The sequence below is a fragment of the Aedes albopictus genome, chromosome 2 (assembly GCF_035046485.1).
Source record: "Aedes albopictus strain Foshan chromosome 2, AalbF5, whole genome shotgun sequence".
NCBI lineage: Eukaryota > Metazoa > Arthropoda > Insecta > Diptera > Culicidae > Aedes > Aedes albopictus.
Genome location: NC_085137.1, coordinates 310,678,448 through 310,702,460, shown reverse-complemented (window position 1 = coordinate 310,702,460; position 24,013 = coordinate 310,678,448). Strand labels below are relative to the sequence as shown.

Genomic DNA, 24,013 nt, shown 5'->3' with positions numbered 1-24,013 from the left:
ATCACAGAATTCTATATTATTTGCCAGCAAACAGAATTGCTCAATAGTTAAGTTTTCGGGACGTTCATTTCCACTCAAGAATCGCACACAAAGCGGGTTCCAGAGAATCGCGCAAAAAGCGGGTTCCAGGGAACCGCGCATCAAGCGGGTTCCGAAAAACCGCGCATCAAGCGGGTTCCGAAAAACCGCACTCAAAGCGGATTCTGAAGAGTCGCGCACAAAGTGGGTTCCAGAGAATCGCCGTCTCCATTCCACTCGGTCCGTGGCAGTTTGTCTCCAGTTCCGCACTCTGCGTAGGGTCCGCAGATCGTCCTCCACTTGGTCGACCCACCTAGCGCGCTGCGCTCCACTTCTTCTTGTACCAGTCGGATGACTCTCGAGAACCATTTTAGTCGGGTTGCTATTCGACATCCTGATGACGTGACCCGCCCACCGTAGCCTCCCGATTTTCGCGGTATGGACGATAGTTGGTTCTCTCAGCAGCTGATGCAGCTCGTGGTTCATTCGCCTTCTCCAAGTCCCGTCTTCCATCTGTACTCCGCCGTAGATGGTACGCAACACCTTCCGTTCGAAAACTCCAAGGGCGCGTTGGTCCTCTGCACGTAGGGTCCATGTTTCGTGCCCATAGAGTACGACCGGTCTAATCAGCGTTTTGTAGATGGTTAACTTCGTGTTACGGCGAACTTTATTCGATCGTAGAGTTCTGCGGAGTCCAAAGTAAGCACGATTTCGTGCCACAATGCGCCTTTGAATTTCTCTGCTGGTGCCGTTGTCGGCGGTCACCAGTGAGCCCAAGTACACGAATTCTTCAACCGCCTCGATTTCATCACCGTCGATAGAAATTCGGGGTGGCGGGCGCGGTGATTCCTCCCTGGAACCCTTTGCCATCATGCACTTTGCCTTCTACACAATAATGACTAATCCGATTCTCCTGGCTTCACTCTTTAGTCGGATGTACGTTTCCGCCATCGTCTCAAATTTACGAGCAATAATATCAATATCATCGGCGAAACCAAGCAGCTGAACGGACCTCGTGAAAATCGTCCCACTCGTGTTTATTTCCGCTCTCCTTATTACATCCTCTAAAGCAATATTGAACAGCAAGCACGAAAGACCATCACCTTGCCGTAACCCTCTGCGAGATTCGAAGGGACTCGAGAGTGCCCCTGATACTCGAACTACGCACATCACTCGATCCATCGTCGCCTTGATCAATCGTATCAGTTTGTCCGGGAATCCGTATTCGTGCATAATCTGCCATAGCTGTTCTCGATCGATTGTATCAAACGCCGATTTGAAATCGATGAACAAGTGATGTGTGGGCACGTTGTATTCGCGGAATTTCTGCAACACCTGGCGGATGGCGAACATCTGATCCGTTGTAGCGCGTTCACCCATGAATCCAGCCTGATATTGCTCCACGAACTCTCTTGCAATCGGTGATATTTGGGAGAGTACCTTGTAGGCAGCACTCAGTAGTGTGATCGCGCGATAGTTCCCGCAATCGAACTTGTCGCCCTTTTTGTAGATGGGGCACACGATACCTTCCATCCATTCCTTCAGTAATACTTCCTCCTCCCAAATCTTGGTAATGACCCAGTGTAGTGCTCTCACCAGTGCTTCTCCATCGTATTTTAGAAGCTCGCTTGGTAGTTGATCTGCCCCAGCGGCTTTTTTGTTTTTCAACCGGCCAACTTCCTTTTCAATCTCTTGAAGGTCAGGGGCCGGAAGTCTTTCGTCCTGTGCACATACCACCTGTCGCCACCTGTCGACCACCTCACGCTCGCTCGTGAGAATATTCCCGTAATTATCTCGGCACATGTCGGCTTGTGGCACGAAGCCTCTGCGCGAGCGGTTCAGCTTCTCGTAGAACTTTCATGTGTCCTTAGCGCGGTACAGCTCTTCCATCGCTTCGCGATCTCGTGCTTCCTGCTGGCGCTTCTTCATCCGGAAGACTGAGTTCTGCCTGTTCCGCGCCTGTTTGTAACGTGCCTCATTCGCTCTCGTACGGTGTTGCAGCATTCTCGCCCATGCTGCATTCTTCTCGTTTTTCAACTGTTCACATTCGCCGTCGTACCAGTCGTTTCTGTGATTCGGAGTCGCGAAGCCTAGTGCTGTAGCCGAGATACTACCTATGGCGGATCGGATGTCCCTCCAGCCATCTTCAAGTGTAGCATCGCCAAGCTGCTCTTCCGTTGGTAGGGCCACTGCTAACTGCTGCGCGTAGTCTTGAGCCACTTCTACGTTACGCAGCTGCTCGATGTTGAGTCACGGCGTTCGACTTCGACGCGTGGTGATAACTGTCGAAAGTTTTGAGCGTATGCATACAGCGACTAAGTAGTCATCCGAATCTATATTCGCACTGCGGTATGTGCGGACATTGGTTATATCCGAGAAGAATTTACCGTCGATTAGAACGTGGTCGATTTGGTTTTCTGTTTGATGGTCGGGTGATCTCTATGTGGCGTTGATGATATCTTTGCAGGGAAGAAGGTGCTTCGGACTGGTGACTCTTGAGGAATCCCTGCAGGAATTCCTGGAAGAATCCTTGGACAAATCCCTGGAGGAATTCATGGAGAAATCCCTGGAGTGATCCCTGGAGGAATTCCTGGAGAAATGCTTAGAGTAATCTCTGAAGGAATTATTGGTGAAATTCCTGGAGGAATCCCTGGAGCAATACCTGGAAGAATTCCTTAAGGTATTCCTGAAGGCATCCCAGGAGGAGCTCCTGAAGGAAACCCATGAAAAAATTATGTAGAAATTAATGAAGGAATTCTCGGTCCGGAGCTGTTTCTGAAAAAATCCCAGATAGAGGTCCTGATGGAATCGCTGGAGGAGTTTTTGGAGGAGTTCGTGGAGGAGTTTCTGGAGGAATTCCCGAAGGAATCGCTGAAGGAATTCCAGGAGAAATATCTTAAGAAATCCCTGGAGGAATCCTGAAAGAACCGCCGGAAGTATCCCTCGATTAATTCCAGGAAGAATCCCTGAAGGAATCCCTGGAAGAATTTCTGAAGGAATCTCTGGAGGAATTCGTGGAAGAATCTCTGGAGGAATTCCTGTAAAATCCCTGGAGAAATCCATGGAAGAATTCCTGAAGAAATTCCTGGGGGAATCTCTGTATGTTCCTAGAATCCTTGGAGAAATCTCTGGAGGAATTCCTGGAGCAATCCCTGGAGGAATTCATTTAGCAATCCTTGGAGGAATTCCTGTAGACATCCCAAGAACAATTTCTGAAGGAAGCTTATTGAAAAAAATTGTAGAGAAATTAATTGAGAAATTTTCGGAATACTCCGTGAAGCTGTTCCTGAAAGAATCCCAGAAAGCGAGGGAATCCCTGGAGGAGTTCCAGGGGGAATTCCTAGAGGAGATCCTGCAGGAATATCTGGATGAATCCCTGAAGGAATTCCAGGAGAAATTTTTGAAAGAATCCCTGGAGGAATCCAAGGAAGGATCCCTGGATTAATTCCTGGAAGAATCCTTTAAGGCAGGGGTTCTCAAACTTTTTCAGCTTGCGACCCACTTTTGATTTTTATAGAATTTGGCGACCCACCAGCAAGTATCACAGTCTTTTTAAATAAATACATTTTTTTCACTTTCATAAATTCTGATAAACCTACGTTCACGTGTATTGAATGCTAACATAAAAACATAGATTTTTTAAAATTTATAGTACCTTTTTTTTTTGTTTTTTTTTTTTTTTGGAAAGTTTCTAAGGCGCCCGAGAGTGCAGCATCAGTAAACTCGTACTCTCAAAAATATTTGAGATAGGTTTCAAAGTTTCTAAAATATTAAACCAGTTAGCTCTATGCAACACTACATATCAGGTTTTTCCACATATCCTAGCATTAGCAAAAACATACAAGTTATACAAAGTCTTTGAAAATATGGTGGCAAATTTAAGCTTCTGCAGAACTTTAAAGTCTACTTTGAAATGTAAGATCGGATTGTAAATGCTATTCAATTTTAAAATGTTCTGATTTTCGTAAAATTTAAGATTATTGACATTCAGCAAAAGTTTATCGAAGTTTAGCTTTGCTGAAATTCGGCAAAGGTAAAGTTTCTTGTCGAAGTTTGATACATTTTTGCTGTTTTTCCGACTCTTCGAACCCGCTAAGCAGAATACCCTCTTCGAATGAGTGTAATCAGTTTTGTACCTTTTGGTTCCGCCCTCTTTTGTCTATTCTTTGACAGTAGATAACTGACACTTAGGAAGATTACAAAGGATAAGCAAAGGAGGACGGAGTTAAGGGGTACAAGGCTGATTACACTCATTCGAAATTTTTGCCCATTATTGAATTATTATTATTATTTCTTTATTATAGAGATTTTTAGCCCTAGGCTGGTTCATCTCTGTTCATTATTGAACTTTTTTTTTACAGAACACAAGAAAAATCTAAAATTTTACCCTAATCTTAACACTTTTGATTGAAAATTGACAGTTTCAGAATCTCAGTAGTATCAATATTAAATATACTCCTGACTTAAACTTATAATAACAAATTTTGAATAGAATTGACGAGAAACCGAATTTCTACAAATAACTGCTGATTCTCAAAGGGGGTATTTGTAAATTAAAAAATGGCTTACAATACAATTTGATATATGTTTATGAGGTGATTTATTACAATATCGTCCAAGCCTTCGCGACCCACTAAAAATCAGCCCGCGACCCACCAGTGGGTCGCGACCCATAGTTTGAGAAACGCTGCTTTAAGGAATCTCTGGAGGAATTCCTGAAGCGATCCCTGGAGGAATTCCTGGAAGAATCCCAGGAGGAGTTCCTGAAGGAAACCCATGAAAAAATCGTAGAGAAATCATTGGAGGAATTCCTGGAATAATCCGTAGAGCTATTCCTGAGGAAATCCTGAAAGAATCCCTAGGGACATACGTGAAAGATTCATTAGAGGAGTTTCTGGAAAAAATCCGCTTGAAATCCCTGGAGGAATCACTGGAATTCTTGGAAATACCTTGATGAATTCCTGGAGGATTCTCTAGCGGAATTCCTGGAGAAATCCGCTTTACGAATCCCTGGAGGAATTCCTTAAAAAATCACTGAAGGAATTTCTGGAAAATTTCCTTGAAAAATCCCTGAAGAAATCACTTAAGGAATTCCTGGAGGAATTCCAGGAGAAAGTCCTGGAGGTAATCCCGGAGGAATTCACAGAGGAATCCCCGAAAGACTTCCTGAAGAATTTTTGGAAATGTCTCTGGAAAAATTCTTGGAGAAATACCTGGAGGAATTACTGAAAGGAATTCTGTGAGAAATCCTTGGATGAATTCCTGGAGGAATCTCTGGAGGAATTCCTGAAAAAAAAAAAACACTGGGGAATTTTCTGGAAAATTTCCTAGAAAAATCCCTGGAGAAATCACTGAAGGAATTCCTGGAGGAATTTCTTGAGGAATCCATGGAAAACATCCTTGGAAGTATCCCTGATGGAATCCTTGAAGGAATCTATGTAGGAATTTCTGGAGAAATCTCTGAAGGAATTCTTGGAGGAATCTCAGGAGGAGTTCTGAAAGTAAACCCACGAAAAAATTATAGAGCAATCATAGGAGGAGTTCTTGGAATAGTCTGTGGAGCTGTTCCTGAAAGAATACTGGAAAGAGGTCCTGAGTAAATTCCTGAGTGATTCCTTGGACTAATTTCTTGGGGAACCCCTGAACGAATTCATAGGGAAATTCGTGGAGAAATTCTTCGATGCATCCTTGGGGTCTCCAGTTAGCCTAGTGGTGAAGGCTATGAATCGCCAACCTGGAGAAGGCGGGTTCGATTCCCGTTCCAGTCGGGACCGGAACTCGACTCCCTGGGTATAGTGTATTCATGCAATGGCAGGCAAAGAAAGCCCTTCAATTAATAACTGTGGAAGTGCCCAAGGAACACTAAGTTGAAGCGAGGCAGGCCAAGTCCCTGTGGGGACGTAGAGCCATAAAGAAGAAGAAGAAAAAGAAGATCCTTGCAGAAGTCTGTGAAAGAATGGCTGAAGGAATTTCAGAAGTATTTCTCAGAACAAATCCTGAAACAATCACTCTCGGAGACCCGGAAGGCATTCATGGAGAAATTCATGTAAAAGAAATTCCTAGACAAATCCCTGGATTCTTAAGAACTACATAGCGGAAAATTTGAATGTGTTCCTGGAGGAAATCATAAAGATTTCCTAGCTTAGTTTCACTTAGCAGTATATATGGTGTTCTAGAAAGCCCCTCTCCTTTACTTACGGAACCGGTTCCGGTATACCCGAATAATTGTTCCATTGATTGTCCTACGCATACTTTTTTTTTTTACTTCATGAATAAAACTCACAAAGTTTAGCCATCTAGCCACGCTTATGCTTGAACGCTTCAATTTGGTCCTTTCGCCTTTGCCTTTGCCCTTGTGGCCGTAATGACCAAAGCACAAATATAATTCCATATTTGCATTCTAGAAAACAATTCTTTTTCATTTAATGCAAAAAGTACGAAAATCGAATAATTTTTGACCGGGAATCGGGTAATTTTTGACCCCTTATATAATGCAAAATGTGCAACTTTCTCTTGAAGCTTAACCCTTCAGGACGCGCGCCGTTGTAAAAAGTACTATACCACCAAAAAAAACTCGCTCGCCGTATACAGCGCAAGCGCGGTGCGGTTTTAGGGTGAAGAAGGTGCCCCAGAATGGCTAATCACATGTCATTGATATAAAACTTAGACAATTTTTGAGTTTTTAAAGCACAGCATTATTGTAGGGAAGCCCGGGTAGAGGTAAAGTACTGGCGATCAAAACGTGATATTGGTTTGGTTGGTGTAAGAGATAAAAGATCTGAAAATAATATCCGGAAAATGTACTTGGAACATCTGAACAATATTAAAATGTGATATTTCAAGATCAAACGAACAGCTTGTTGCTAATGGTTAGAACTTACAAGATCTAAATATGATTTGATGATTATGTTCCAGCAAAGCACTCATTAATTATTTCAATAATTACGGTGTGCTTAATATTCAGATTTTCATGTTTGCCTTTAGTGTAATTTCACCAACATATGTATGATTTATATAGAAACATTTTTTTTTCTGGACTCCTTCATAAAACACTCGCCGTGGTCCAACATTCAATCAAGTTTACGCTGTTTTTTTTTTTCTGAAAAATGGCTTTAAGTTAGTAGTAGGTAGAGATACCTGGTACGCTCCATAGAAACGCAAGCAATAATCACAGCTATCACATTGAGTGGCCTGCTCCATACGCTTCCGTTACTTGATTCCTTTCCCCACCCCAATCTCAGCTATAGCTATAGCTAATGATCCTGTTTGAGGACTCAGAGGGATCCAATGTCGCTTCTGCTGCTCTCTACCTATGTATATCATGGCTGTGTGGGTAGCGTATGTCAGCCTTGCCTGACTGAATTATTGTCTAGGGATTGGTTCGGGAGTGTAAAACGAAGACCGAAATTGAAAATGACGTAAAAGTCAAATGGCTGGATGTGCTGTAATGCTTTTTGTAAGACATAGATGTACCTACGTACGAAGGATTGACAGATGGGGCCACGGGTTTGGCTGCGAATCAAATGAATAATTAAAGATAGAGTTTAAGTACCGTAAGTTGATAGCTTTAAGATAGTTTTTTTTTTCGCACAAAAGCAGTATTATGATATGTGCAGTCTGAAATTATCAACCTTCTCACTCAAGAATAGTTGCTCTAGCTCAAGCATGGTTAATTAAAGAGAAATACGTGAGCCTTTTAAAACTAACATTAACCCTCAAGAGGATACCTTAAATGAAGGTGAGGAATTCCACGGAGTCATGTCAGTCGATCCTGAGCGACCATTTCAAAAATATCTGAAACTTTGCACAGTTTTTCAATTTCATATAAATCGCCATTTTTTGATATTAAACCTTCATATTCACTCACGACTAACTTTTCAAAAGGGTGTATGCGAAAATAGTTCTAAAATATTCTAAAAGCTGTACAGCAAAAACGGATTGTTCGATTGTTATAAATTTTTCAGCAAAGTTAGACAACTAAATGATGATTCCTTAGAAAATATACACTGTAAAAAATTTCTTTTTCTACTTTGAAAAAATATGATATTTGTCACAAAAACTCAAATGTCTCAAAACCCTATCTTTTTACCAACTTCAATTTTTTAGGGGAAATGGCCCATTATATCAGCTATCTACCATAAAATTTTGGTGATGGTAAACTGATAAACAAAAAAGTTATGACATTTCAAACATTTCACAATTTTTACATTTAGTAACAAAAAAAAATTTTTTCTGTGTAAATTATTTCGAGAATTATATTTTGATGCTGATTTTATTGTAAAGGCTACCGCCTGAATTAAACAAGTTGTTTTCATGATACTTTAGTTTGATTATTCGTAATTACTATAGTATCTATTTGAAACTTAGACGCGATCCAGTGTTGTGATCAAAAATATTGAGATTGTCATACTTTTTATTGTACGTGACTGGTGAAAAAATCCCTTGATAGTGTTGAAAAGCTGTTGATTATAAGAAAAATGGAATTGAATTTATTTTTAAGACAAAAGCTGTATAATAAAAGTTTTTTTTATACGCGTATACGTCTAGTTTATCCGCAAAAAAATCCCTCTTACACACTTATTTCTGAATTGCCTGTTCGGTACTTTTTTGACGAGATTATAACAGCAGTACGATCTCGGTAGTTTCGGTAATCGATTTTACTGAGGCTCAGTAAAACAACTGTCAAAATCGTATGGAAAAGGTAAACAATGCATTTTTGCTGAACGAGTTCGGTGCTCAGCAGTTTTAATCTCGTCAAAAAATTACCGAACTCGGTAATCAAAATTAAGTGTGTAGAGAACAGACTTTATGATCGGAAGAATGCGAGTAACTTCAACAACAACAAATGCATAAGAGGTACATACCACAGACAAACAGACGAAACGCCTAGAACAATTTTAGTGAAAATTCATCGCCCAGTTCACACTATCACCACCTGGTGGAAATGTTTCACGAAACACTGCGTTGTGCAATATCGTCATCAGAAGGCGCTAGTGTGAAACGTCAAACGCAAAGAAAAACGATGGGCGCTCTTCTTGTTATGAAAGCCACAACCAAGATTCAAAATGATCGTTGAAGGCGTGGTCAATGAAAATTTCGCCAGTGTTACGTTTGTTTGTCTGTATACATACCTGACAATGCTCACGAAAAAAACAAAAAAATACTACCGCTATGAATATTAAAAATTGTATAGTATTTTTTTTCTTCAGCCACCAACACCAAACAAGTAAGTTAAAATTAATAAGTGATTTTGTTTATTATAATCTAACGAACAAGATGAACAGTCGCTTTCTCAAAGGTCTTCAACTCAACGCTCTCTTGTAGACCGTTTGATGAAAAAAAATGTTCAAAAGAGTTACGAAATCTCACCGAAAGCACCATAGATAAACTGAAAGAGACTGGTTATGCCCAAATGTCCACATTGTGTACAAAATTACGCATTTGCACGTCCTGCCGTCTAGAATTTGACAAACGAGCCATCTGTATATCATCGGTAAAGCAGGGCGCAGGAAGTTCGAAAACGACAACAACTGAGAAATTGCCATCAGCGACATCTGTTTAAACAATTTAATTACGCCCCTTTTCAAAAATGCCCTGTAATATTCTTCAACATCTATACCCATTTCAATATTTTTAACGTTGCAAAACACGCTTTCAACATTCATCTTGAAGAAGAGGGAAAACACTTGTCCTCAAATGTAACAGCAAATTAATGAATAAACGACTAATGCGCGGAGGGCGTGATAAAATCGGAACATTACGGTACATAGTATATTATATTATATGTATATATAATATATAATAAAAACAACTTGTTTTACTCACGCAAGGCCATTAACAATAAAATCAGCATCAATCTTCAATTTCCGGCCGAAATAATTTACACTAAAAAAAAATATTACTATATGTGAAAATTGTGAAATGTTTGAATTGTCATAACTTTTTTGTTTATTTTCATGGTAGATTGCTAATACAATGGACCGTTTTCTCTAAAAAATTACGTTGGTAAAAAGATAGGGTTTTGAGATATTTGAGTTTTTGTGACAAAAATGATATTTTTTAATGTTAAAAAAGATTTTTTTCACAGTGTATATTTTCTTAGGAATCGCCATTTAGTTATCTAACTTTGCTGAACAAAAAAAATCAGCATCAAATCGCGATTCCCGGCCGAAATAATTTACACAGAAAAATTTTTTTTACTAAATGTAAAAATTGTGAAATTTTTGAAATGTTATAACTTTTTTGTTTATTAGTTTACCATCACCAAATTTTTATGGTAGATTGCTAATACAATGTACCGTTTTCCCTAAAAAATTCAAGTTGGTAAAAAGATAGGGTTTTGAGATATTTGAGTTTTTGTGACAAAAATGATGTTTTTCAATGATAAAATAGATTTTTTTTCACAGTGTATATTTTCTTAGAAATCACCATTTAGCTATCTAACTTTGCTGAAAAATTCATAACAATCGAACAATCCGTTTTTGCTGTGCATATTTTTGAATATTTTTGAACCATTTTCACATACACCCTTTTGAAAAGTTAGTCGTGGCTCTAAATAAAAATTTGATATCGAAAAATGGCGATTTAGATGGAACTGAAAAACTGTGCAAAGTTTCAGTTCAATAGAAAATCATGAATTAAAAATTTTCCTTAATTTTGATGCTGTTGCTTGGAATCGCTCAGGTCCGTTTTGGGACCCTGGGGTCCATTGGACCCCAACATATATTCTCGCGTATCTCGTGATCCTTACTTTTTGAAAGGGTGATGTTTTCAGCAAAGATGCTAGGAAAGTCAAGGCCTATCTAGTGGTGAACAATTGAGTTCGGGAAGTTTCCGCTAGGTGGTGCTAGTGAGCATTGAAAAATGCCCCCGATCTACAAGATATAACGTACCTAAACAAGCGGACAAGGACAAGACGTACCGAAACAATAGGGTAAATCGCACTGCTATAGACGAGTAGACATGTCCAGCGGGTCAAAAGGGGTCATTCAAATATTACGTAACGCAAAGGAGTGGGAGTTGGTCTAGCGCTGTGTTACGTTTCATTCAAAATTTTCCATACAAAAGTTGTTGCACGGAGAAGGGAAGAGCCCTTAAGTCAAATTTTGCGTTTCGTAATATTTGAATAAACCCAAGAGGAATCAGAGACAAACAGACGTAACACTATTAAAATTTTAATCTCATATATCTCAGGATCCTGATTACTTATATAGTTGATGTCTTCGGCAAAGTTGTTTGGTTGGTCAAGAACTTATAGATTATGGACCGTTTGATTCGATATTCCACCACTAGGCAGTGCTAGATAGCTTGCCAATGTTTTATCTCATAATATCTCAGGATCCTGATTTCTTAGAAAAATGGTGTTTTAGTTGTTGGGTAGGTCAAAAATGTTCAGTTGATGAGCAATACGAACTTTCCTATTGGGAGACGCTGGTGCGGGATGCTTATTATTTATAGAGATGGTGTCTACAGCTGTTATTTGGCAGGACATGGACCTACCGAATATAGACACTATAGAATCTACAGACTTGGGGAGAAATATTTGAATTACGCAATTTTAGAGTGTTTTATAGTGAATTTAGTGTGTACTAATAGAAAATGACGTCACACAATCCACAGTCGTTATCGTTCCGTAAATCTCGTTTGGCTAAACGAATTGACAGATCGCATGGTTAGGGGCCATCCATAAATGGCGTAGCATTTTTTTTGACGATTTTTGACACCCTTCTCCCCCTATTTTCTCATACCTAATACATGGCTCGTAGCATAATCAGAGACTCTCCCCACCACCTTAAAATGCCACTTCATCTATGGACGGACCCTTACAGTTGTCTGCACCTTGGAAAGCATATGGAATCTATAGTGTCTATATTACAGATTATGGGATATATACAATTATACTTTGATCATAATCTACACAATTTTCCACAGCACAGGGATCAGACATCCAAGCTCAGTTTCAAAACTGTGTAAGGAATTAAACGTTCATTTGAAATGGCAACACAAGTGGCAACATCGTGGTGGCGCTGCTATCCCAATGTTCCCACGCTGTTGACGGTGGTGAATATAAAACTTATGTAGATATGCGTACTCACCACTAATTGTAGCAACTTGCCGCATAGGTGACGCTAGTGTTGTCAACGCTAAAAAAATTGAATCCTTGCACAGCTTTCGAGACAATTTTCTAAAGGCTTGGATGTCTGTTCTCTGTGATACAAAATATATTTTCATGAAAAATCGAATAAAATGGAATGTAAATTTCAACGTTTCCTTCCCGTAGCCGGGAGGAACTCCTGGAGAGAAATTCCTAGGAGAATCTCGAGAGCAACTCCTAGAGGAATCCCGGGAGAAATTTCTGGAGAATCCCGGGAGAAATTCCTGAAAGAATCCCGAGAATTCCTGGAATTCCTGGAGGAATTCTTGGAGGAATCCCGGGAGAAATTCGTTGAGAAATACCGGTAAGAATTCCTGGAGAAATCCCAGGAGGAATTCCTTAAGCAACCCCCGGAGGAATTCCTGAAGAAATCCCAGGAGGAATTTCAAGTGGATTTCCTAGAAAAACTCATGCAGGAAACCCGGGAGGAAATTCTGGAGAAAACCCGGGAGCAATTCGGAGACAAATTCCTGAAGAAATTCTGGGAGGAATTCGTGGAGGAATCTCGGAAAGCATTTGTGGACGAATCCTTTTACGAATTTCTAGTTGAATCCCTGGTGGAATTCCTGATGTAGTTTTGGGAGTCATTTCCGGAGGGCTTTCAAGTGCATTTCCCAGATGAAATCGTAGAGGAACCTCGGGAGGAATTACTGAAAGAATCCCTGTATTAATTTCTGGAAGAATCCTGGCAGGAGTTCCTTCAGAAATTTTGGGAGGAATTCCTGGAGGTATCCGGGTAAGTCAATTCTGAAGTAAATTATCCACCAAATTGGAAGTATTGGTATTGTGAACAGAATGTAATTATATTGCAGTAAAACCTCCATGAGTCGATATTGAAGGGACCATCGACTCAAGGAAATATCGAGAAGTGGAACAGAAATTCTTTGAGAAGTTTTCTGGAGGGACCATCATAGTAACCCAGAAATTATTTTTCAGCATGCAAAAATTTACCTCCATGAGTCGATATCGAGTCAAAGAACATCGACTCATGGAAGTTCGACTGTGTGTTATTCTCAAGACATTCACTTCAAAAGAAGCGTACTTATTTGAGGACGCTTGCCACTCGGTAATCTAGGATGCTGGGCATATACGAACTAATTAGCGCCATTTTGCAGAAAAACTTTAAAATTATTTTCATTACCAAATAATCCTTGATGTATTGAACACTTTTGCCGAAGACACAAACTTTCTATACATTCCGAATCTCAAGATACATATTCAAGCTAAATTTAACTTTCAATCCATAATTTGAATAAACAATAGCGCCACCTACTGGGCTAATTCCAATTCAATTTGTTCGTCACAAGATTGCCCTTGGTCTATTGAACAATTTTGTCGAAGACAGCATTATTCTAGGAAGTGACGATCACAAGATATAACCATTCGTGTCGTGGGGTCCAATGGACCCCAGGGGACCAAAATCGCCCGGTTCAACTTTGACATAAAAAATAATCTATAGTACGCCATGAAATATTTGTTATTTTTGCACAAATAACTCACCGTGGTGTAGTTTGAAGGTACTGTGAAAACGGGACCGATGTGTCAATCCAAAGTGGCTCTGGGGTCCAATGGACCCCAGGTATCCATTAGAGGGTTAAGTTCAATAGTTCTTGTTGTGTTTACGGTTCTATGAACTGTGAAGAATTAGCCTAAGGGGCTGTCCATAAACCACGTGGTCATTTTTTTGGGACTTCTCAAACCATAGATAAGATAAGATATTACAAGATCAAAACATTAGCAGACAAGATTTGTCACTTTTTTCTAGAAAAAAAAAAAATTAAAAAAATGTCAGCATCCAGCATCGAACCTATGACCATAAGTTTCACAGGCGGCGATGCTTACCACTTAACTGTGGCTCGCTGTTGTAAATCACATGGGAATAAGAGCATGCGGTTCTTCGTTTCCACAGCTCCGAAAGGGGCACATGGCATTTCACTAACATTGAGCCATCTCTATGGGTGTATGTGTTCCATTTCGTGCAGAACAGCTCATCGAGTGTGCTATAGAATTTCGTCCGGGTGCCAGTTCGCGCTCGTTGCTTCGGTGGTTCGATTTTTCCATTTTGTATTCCGAAGTGAGCATTTCGACGGCGGTGAGTGTGCGGTGGACGCGCCGTGAATCGAGTCGGTTCCGAATTTTTCGCTTCCCGTCGCGCTAGTTCCCTTCCCAATACACTTTTAGTTGATGATAAATATTTTCTTTATTTTTTTTGCATTTACACAAAAGAGTGAAAAGTGTTAGTTCGGGCTCGCCGGTCGGAAAAAATCCGAGCACCGACAAGTGAGTCGCGTTCAGTGTATTTCTGTGTGGAATAGACTAAAGGTTTCTGCTTCCTAGTGGAGTGGAGACGCGCGATAGAATTTTCTCTTTGGCTAGTTTTTGCGTCGAAAAGTGGTCGGTTGTTAACGGCGGTTTGTGTATATTGATCCATTGTCAAATCATATCATCAACCATAGGTGACTCCCGGACTGACAATGTACCTTACCCTACTAACAAAAAAAATCCTTCCTGAGACAAACGTGGAGATGCAGCGATTCGCGGTCTTCATAACAACGTTTGTCTTACTAACATTCCCTCCCATCCTCGATGACCGTAAGGACGTGGCCGGCGCCGTTATTGACCCGTTTAAAGTTGAGAGCTCTCGACCTGTGTACATTGAGAATAGTAAGCTACTCCTAAGCCCTATTCATTGGTTCCTTGTGCAATTTCGATTGTTCTGGTCAATCACGGAGTAGCAACTACGAATTGTGCGGTCATCTATGCTCATTGCTCATGTACATGCTCATGCTCATGCTCATTTCGTGCAGAAGAGCTCATCTTGTTCTTATGTAGAAATTTTCAGCTATTTCGACAAGAACAATAACTTTAAGCTATTCGTGCGATTAGATTAGATTTTTGAATAACTCATCAAAATCACATCGAGCTATGACAGCAAAAAGTGTTCGATTTTAAATATGATTTAGATATTCTCGTCTACCCGGGAAGGCTAAGAATCTTGTTACAAATCGAATAAGTGGTGTGGAGCAAAACGATTTACCTTTACAGCAGTGGCTATAGGGTTTTGCTTTACGTATTTGCTCCCATTAATAGTTTCTTCTGAGATTTTTCGCTGTTATTCACGAATTCAGAGACTTGTTCCTGAGATTTCTGCTAGAGTTCCTCAATATTTCTTCCCGAGATTACTTCCAGAACATTTTTTTTTGCAAATGTCTAAGTTTTTCTAAGGATTTCTTCCAAAGCTCATCTCGATATGTCTTCATTAGGTCTTAGCGATATTTCTATCAAGAGTCCAACAGGATTCACTTTTGAAAACCACTGCAAGAACTCCGGGAGAAACTATTCAAGAAATGTCGAGTCGAGTACAAGACACTGAAGACGACCTTACAGTTGGGGTCGAAATACGTATCTGTCAAAGGATGCAAATTCTTAGTGGAATTCAAAGGAACCGTACTTAACCCGATTTTCTTTTATTTATTCAAGAAATGCCAAAAGTAACACTCAAAATCTTGGAACAATTTTCATGTAGGGATTACGGGAAGAGCTCTGGGAATAATGCCGAGAATGTCTGTAAAGAACAATTTTAGAAAGACCACTGCAATAAAGCCTGAAAGCAACTTCAAGGAAAAACCTGAAAAAGACGTGAGAAATATCAGCTCCTTCAGAAATCGCAAAAGTCACTCTAGAAAAAAAAATCTCAGGAGATTGTCCAGGATCGTTCAGAAAGGAATCTTCTAAGAGGGTCCTATGAGAAACTCCCAGATAAATGCTACTTAAAAAGAAAACTCGCATGAACCTTCAGGAGGGAATATCCCAACTGTAACTGCAGAAATCCATGGATAAACTCTTTTAGATAGTGCATGCCATTGTATTCTTTACATTTCGCCAGTACTCGTTCATGCCTATAACCTTCGATCTTTGAATTCATATTACTTTGAGTCGAAACACTATTGTTGCGGTAGTATTCCTAATGTTGCGGTATCCCATGTGATTTCAATGGGATACCGCAACAATAGGAACACAATGTTCTTTCAGATAAAAACGAATAAAATGCTCATAACAACCATAAAGTGGCAATATTTCGTTGTTTTCCCGTAGATAAAGGATAGATTTTACTATTTTCAATTCAATCCATGTACAAAGTTTGCTTGGGACGATACAATTGTTGTTTAAGCATGAACCCAGTGCTTAACTCCTCCATGATCGGATCAATTACCCTAGACAGAGGAATCCCTATCTTTCCGATAGTGATGATGAATGACGTGGGGGAGATATGATCAACACCTTTAGAATGAAGTGTTGTTTAAAAAAAAATAGTTATGCTCTTTTGAAATGATGATGCCAAATTTCCCAGTAAAGTTTGATGAGAACTATTGAAAAAAAAATGGACGGTTCCTAAAAAAACACATTCTTGGGAAATTCCAAAATAAACTTCTGTATGAAGTTTTCATGAACATTCTGAAGCAATTTTACGTGTGGTCTTCTTGTCTGGAGTGTCAGTGAATTTTGAAGTAAATTGTTTAACTAGTTTTATGGGCGCAATTAATGAAATTATCAATAAAAGACATTTTATTGAAATCTCTTTCTAAAGGTATTATAAAAAAGTTTTGTTTTATGCTATGTGAAACTGTTGAAATTCTTTAAGATAAGTTCTGGCAAACCATTAATTCAATGAGATGAGATCTTAGAGGAAGTTTGGAAAACTATCAGGAATTTCTTGGGAGATATTCATCAGGATCCAAATTTTTGATTGCTACAAAATTTCAAAAACATTGGTATTTCTTTATACAGTTGACGTGTCATCAGTGAAAACGATCCAACTGTAATGCTTTTGATTGAAACTCCAGTAAGTGTAACAATTTTGAAATTATTGGTCCACCATCCGTCAAAACAATGAGTCAAATGTATAAAAATGTCCAATCGTATTAACTGATAACGACTGAAAGCGACTGCCAGCATAATTGCCATCCGAAATCCATTTCAATTAGCGTCTGTCTAATGTGAAGAAAGGCAATAACTATTTTGAGAAAATTTTCCGCAATCACCGTTTAACAGCGGTATTTTTGAAAAAATGTATTACAGATTTTATTGCGCATTTCCCACCCCACTGGACCCCTTTCGCAGTTAGTATAGTTGCGGCATCGCGAATAAAACTGCGATTTTGCACCGAATCGTGTCGGTGTCTTCTGCGCCTACTTATGTATTGCAAGGTGCTGAATAAGTGCGCAGAAGACACCGAAACGATTCGATGCAATATCGCAGTTTTATTCTCGATCACGCACTTACACTAATTGCGAAAGGGGTCCAGTGGGGTGGGAAATGCGCAATATAAAGTATTTTCATAAAACTTTTGAAAATAAGTTTTTGACAAAAAAAAGTACTAAAAAATTTTGCAAATTCTTCGATAGTTTTGAAAAAAAAGACATAATTTTCAAAGAAACTCTGCTTGCATCCCACAGGATTTCTGAAAACATAAAAAAATGACAAGATGGTTAAAATTTGTTAAAATTTTGTCTGAAATTCATAAATCCCCGTATTTGTTATAACTGTTGAAAGAATACGAAGCGAGCTTATTTTTAAAATATTTTAAATGTATCGAGAATGGCGAAAAAGTACAAAAGTACATAAGAATGGCGAAAAAGTACATAAGAAAAGGCTTCGTGGCCGTGCGGTTAGCGGCGACAGTCGACTAGGCGTTACGTAAGCCTCGGAGTGCGGGTTCGATTCCCGCTCCAGTCGGGGAAAACTTTTCGTCGAACGGAAAATTCTCCATTGGGACCACTGGGTGTTATGTGTGTTGTCCTTTGTCTCGTGTTAGTAATGTTCAGTCTGTGCAGCCTCTGGTTGAAGACGGTGTAGTGTCTTTTTTAAAAGAAACACCCAGTTGAGTAAGTAACATACCCAAGTAGCAGAACTAACTGAAAAACAGTTTCCTAAGCTAAAATTTGTTGGGTAAGAATTATGGTGATTCTATTTAAAAAAATGCTTTTGATCAAAATATATTTTTGAATTCGAACGTAACTTCGATAAAACGTAAAATACAGTTATGTTACATCGAGGTATGATTGTAATATGATTTTATTTTGGCCTGATGGTATTTATCGCCTTCTTGATTCTTTCACGATTATTTTATGACGTAACTTAAAAGATTTAACAAATCTAGAAACACTCATTCGAAGAGAGTATTCTGCTTAGAGGTTTCGAAATCTATAAAATTTTGATAAAAGCTCCTCTTCGTGTTCACCTTGGAATGTCACCAAAAGTCTGTCGGAAATATCAACTGACTATAAGTTTTTAAATCGAGAGTGAGCAGAAGTTCGCTAGCTGTATCACAATATTTCAATACTCCAGTGACAAAAAACCTTGAAATTAGTTTAAGTTTTATCTACATTGTGGAAGATCTGTTCCTACGTAACCCAAAATAGGATTTAATTCAACATACCGTTTTTTATGCAAATATCAGTTGAAACGTGAGACTTTTAGGTGTTAAATAGTTTAAAATAACGTCGCAGACAAACAAACGCAAAAAGTTGACCAATTTTATTGTCAACAATCAACGATTCAACACAAAGCATCAACCATACATTTAATATAGTTCCTACTACCGTCTACCACCGACACCTTATACAAACCAAGTGCGTTCTTTTTTAATTTGAAGTTCTAGTAACCCTGTGGGCATAAAAAACATGACTGGTAACCTTATTTGCTGTTTTTCGTTGATTCTGCGTTCCGTTTTTTCTCGTTACATGGGTAGCAAGACGTTTGAGCCATTTTAGCTTAAACGATGTGCAGATTAGTGGGGGTAAAAAAAAATCAGATTAGATACGATCAAATTAACGAGGGTGTACGGTACACCCTAAGCATTTTTGGCAGATAACCAGCAATTTAGCTGTTTTTTTTCGGTTGAGCCTAAGGGGGCGCTCAAAATGCTTGAAGTTTGTATGGGAAACCTTGGGCCAAATGTATGCAGGAATATTAAGCGTTCTACACCGTGTCCAATAAGTTCTCATACAAAATCAAATTGAATTCATTTCACATGTGTAATAAGGATTATCAATGTAAATATATTTATTGAAAGGCAAACTAACACTGATCAAATGCAGCATATGTTTTGGAATTAACTGTCCTTTATCCTTCTCTGCTGATCGCTTATGTGTCGTAAGTCCATTTCAGCTGGCACGCACGCCATTTCTTTGGTACTTCGTCACATTTTAACGAGTAATTATTTAAAGTTGAAACAAATTAGGTTCCTGTCCTCACAATTGCTAATAGTAACTATGACCAAAAGAGAAAAAAATAAGAGACTCTGTATTGGCGGAGTACGAAGCCATTTTATTTTGTGTAAAATAATACGTGAACCAAACAAAATGTCCATTTACCTGTTTTAATGAGATTTGTTGTGTTAAAGAAGCATGGCTGTATCATATCTTGTTGATTCACAAAATTTTCACTTCTTATACGTACTTGTATCCCTATTGTGGTAAATTTTGTCCAAAATTTATGTTTTATGATGTTTATCTTTAATATGACGAACATTTTCAAGGAAATCAGCTCAAGTGAAGCTTACTAGCAAATTTCTTACCATATCATAACCAAAATTGTATTATTTCAGCTTTAGTATATCCATTTCGTACAATACTTGGGATTATAACTCAAAATTTAACCTCATGGACTCTATTTAGCTACCGTAGAATGAACAACTTTTCGGACATTTTTCTTGCGTGCCGGAGCAAACGGATTTCAGAAAACGAAAGTGTACTGTTAGGCTTATAAAAACAAATAGAAAATAATGCTATTCTAAACCGTATGCTTTATTTAATCAGTATTATGTGGCCCTTCAATACATGCATTCATTTTGAAAATATGAAACACAGATGAAAAATAAAATTATATTTTCTAAATTTGTATTTTGTATGAGAACTTATTGGACACGGTGTATATTCAAACCCTTTGGTATTATTGTAGGTGACTATATGCCAAAGAAATTTGTCGAAGACCGCGAAGTGATCCGATGGCTGTGAAAAACGTTATACCCTAGGCAAAGTGAGGCAAAGTATTGAGATTTCATTATTGATATTATTCCTTTGCATGTATTGGAAAAACAACAATAAAGTTTATCCTCACTTTACCTAGGGTATAACTTTTTTCACAGACGTTGGATCACTTTGCGGTCTTCGACAAAGTTGTTTGGCGTATAATCACCTACAATAAAAGAAAAGGGTTTAATTATTGAACGCTTACAGCGCCACCTTGCGGCAAAATTCGAAAACTTAAAATTTATGCATACATTTGGCCAAGTTTTCCCATACAAACTTCAAGCGTTTTGAGCGCCCCCTTAGGCTTAATTGATTTTATTCAAATTTTGATCGTAGCTTCTGGGAGTCCAAAACGACTGATTATGGAGGTAAGACTTGGCATTTTTCGAAATTTCTGTTGTTCATATAAGTGTGGGCCACCCTAGGGGCCACCTTACTGTACATTCAGTAATACAAACTGCTGAATTTCAGCACAATTTTCTGAAACATCCAGCAACTTATGCTGATAGGGCACAAGGTTGTGCTAGATTCCAAGAAAATTTTGCTAAATATTCAGTAAATCGTTTTGACTTTCTGCTTTGCTTTGCTGAACTGTCCCCATTTCATAACAGTCCCATGTTAATAGTAAACCTAACAAAGTTGGGACTGTTATGCGAATAGAGATAGTGTCAGTGTGCAGTGGCATTAAAAAAGAAGATAGTAGTAGTTTTTTTTTATCAAATATCAAGAAAACTAAGATTGGTGAATTTTTGGATTTGCAAAAACCATACTTCTTCTTCTTCTTCTTCTTCTTCTTCTTCTTGGCGTTACGTCCTCATTGGGACAAAGCCTGCTTCTCAGCTTAGTGTTCTATGAGCACTTCCACAGTTATTAACTGAGAGCTTCCTCTGCCAATGACCATTTTGCATGCGTATATCGTGTGGCAGGCACGAAGATACTCTATGCCCAAGGAAGTCAAGGAAATTTCCTTTACGAAAAGATCCTGGACCGACCGGGAATCGAACCCGTCACCCTCAGCATGGTCATGCTGAATACCCGTGCGTTTACCGCCTCGGCTATATGGGCAAAAACCATACATTAATCTCCAAACCTTTGTACATATACAGTTATGCATTCAATAACGCGAATGCTTATAATTGTTTAAATTAACATTTGCAGGGTTCTCTAGCTGATTTCATTGTTTTTGTATGGCTCTAAATCGTCTCCAAAATGCTTGATTTCTACAGTAGCGCGAATGAATATGTTTTCCATGCGAAATAGCAATCAAGATTACTTACTCTTCAAAAACTACTGCTCAGTTCAGTACTAGGGGCAGGATACTGTGCAAACGAGAGCAACTCTGAGAAATTCTGAGTTAGGGTAAAAGGGTATAATGCGCCCCACCGGGGCAAAACGCCCCTCTTCATTTTCTAGCGATTCAAGCGCTTTTCGCATGCGTGATCGATTAGAAATCTCAATTATTGAAGAATTATTGCCATCAAGCTGGTCTGTTAGTGGATTGATACAGAAAAGCAATAAAAATATCAAAAAGTCTGAAATCGAGGCTTTTGGCGTAATATTTTACCTCTTGTGAGCTGACTTCATTGTAAACGAAGCTAGTTCTGTTCGCTTGTGTTACTTTGCAACTTTTATGCAGTTAAACACTTGTTGAAAGACACTCCTAGGATAATCATGTGGTGAAATTATCCCCTGGGACAGTTTTATCACGAGGCTGGACGTTTTTCTTTTGATGGGGCGTATTGCCCCGTTTGTTTTGAAAAGGTAAATTTTGGAACGTTTTCGAAAAACGTTTCAAAGCTTCCATAGCCACCTCTCCAAAGGCAAAGTTCGCATGCAGCACTTCACTTACTTTAGTAACAACGATTTGCAGTGAACAATAAATGGAATAAGGCGCCAATTTCAGATATATTGACATTTCTGCTTAGGGGGGGCATGTTATACCTGTTTACCCTACTCTTTTTATCAATGATCGACGAAATTTGTTGAAAGACATCCCTAAACAGCAATTTTCATTCATTACACGCAACACTTTGCTGTTTGACATTGGCGCCAGATCACACTTTGGCATAAATGGGAGAAATTCTGAGGAACTGTGAGGAATTCTGAACAACACCTCGAACACAGATTTGCTCTCGTTAGATCTGTCTTGCCCCTAGGTTCAGTAGGTCTTTACAAGACATTTTATAACAACGATCTAACATGGTATTTCTAATAAAGAAATCAACCTGACTATTTCTAAAAGAAATAGTCAGGTTGATTGACAGCCTATGGTTAGCATAAGTTAGGTTCATCATATTTTAACAATCACTTAGGTTAATGTTAGCCTTCTCAGCTAAACATTTTTCTTGCTGGCCAAAATACAGACAGATGGTATTCTAGATTCCGGATGCAATAAATTCAATCGTTTTGTTTGTAAGGGTTACGCTACGAGATATGAATGTCCATAACTGAAAATTATTATATACATTGACAAGACATGCCAAGACAAATACTTAGGTCTCATATTGAAAAACTCAGGACTTGAATCAAAAACAGTCTACAAATTTCCATATAACACTTCATAGCATAGCTTTCCCACATATCTCGGAATATCGCTTGCGTAATATTTATTCAACACTGAATCATCACGAAACATTTTGTGGGATCTTTCAACACACTATGTATAATTCTCTAAATAAGTTTGTAAACATATCTCATTTTTCATACAAACCAAAATCCGCACTGATCCACGACTTCTTTCAATTATCACCAAAACGTGTGAACCAAAATTGTACCGCAGATCACGAATTTGCCTCAACGATTATCAACCTTGTGACACCCATCATGGCCTGAGATACACTTTAAAATGCCATCGGTTATATTCACCTTTTCGTATTTTTCTCCACTAAACAGGCTCCCAGCAGGAAATTCTGCGCTTTTCCTAGTTATCAACAACTTTTCTTCACCAGTACACTTTTATTTTCTTCACAATCACTTCAAATTCAAGAACCGCAATTTGCAGATTTCGTTTCTTGTATCACTGTGACTTCCTTGAACTTCACGATACAATAAATTCAACTTTTCCACAAACTCCCAAGGCGATCCACAGCCTTCCCCAGCACTCTTTTCTCACACAAATTCCACGACCCCACCAAGGAAGAATCCTTTGCAACAAAACGCGGAAATTGTAGCACTACGACCGCACTGGAGTCGCTTGGTGTTTTGTTGTTTCACCGAGATTCGAACTCACGAAACTAAGCGCGAAAAGAACGAAACCCCCCGCGCGAAAAGCTGCCGGCCTTCCAGGTCAAAATGCAATCACTTTCAAAAGTCCAACTCCCAAGTGCAATCCCTTTCTGGGTGAAGCCGGTGTAAAAGCCAAAGAGCTGTTCAAGTGCCGAACGCCGCAAAGCAACTGATTCTCGAGCACCGCACCGCGGTTTGGCAAAACCTTTTTTCAAAAGAGTTCGAACTAGAGCTGCTGCCAGTGGCTGATGGGAAACCAAGAAACGACGGGAATGAACTCGTCTCTCAGTAAAACTTCAGCCCAGTTCATTTTCAAGCGCACTCTGGCTATAAGGAAAAAAGCCGCAAAAGCCGGTGCTGATCAGTCGCAGTCCTAGGAAGCATACGCGCAAGAGATGCTGTAAATGCCGACGGGTTGTTGTGATACATGCTTCGGTGCAGCCGGTTTGGGGCGATGTCGCGTAACGGTGCGATGCGATTCGGCGTTCATGCGGGCGCGACCAGATGTAAGGGGAAATATGTTGCGGTAGTAGCTAACGGCCGGGAAGCGGTGCCAAATAAATTTGAATTCATAATGGTAATA

The 24,013-nt window shown here is 39.2% G+C and overlaps 1 protein-coding gene across 9 annotated transcripts in view; it reads right to left on the bottom strand.

Annotated features, from left to right (window-relative positions):
- Nucleotides 1-23,615, bottom strand: part of LOC109401001 (uncharacterized) — a 403,227-nt gene extending 379,612 nt beyond the window's left edge. For 6 of the 9 annotated variants that reach the window (XM_029880099.2, XM_062852268.1, XM_029880101.2 and 3 more), the window contains exon 1: nt 23,071-23,614. The gene's annotated coding sequence lies outside the window, so the exon portion shown is untranslated. Of the gene's footprint in view, nt 1-23,070 lie in introns of all 9 variants that reach the window. The other 3 variants (XM_062852266.1, XM_062852267.1, XM_029880102.2) reach the window with 2 other exon arrangements.
- Nucleotides 23,616-24,013: the final 398 nt, after the last annotated feature.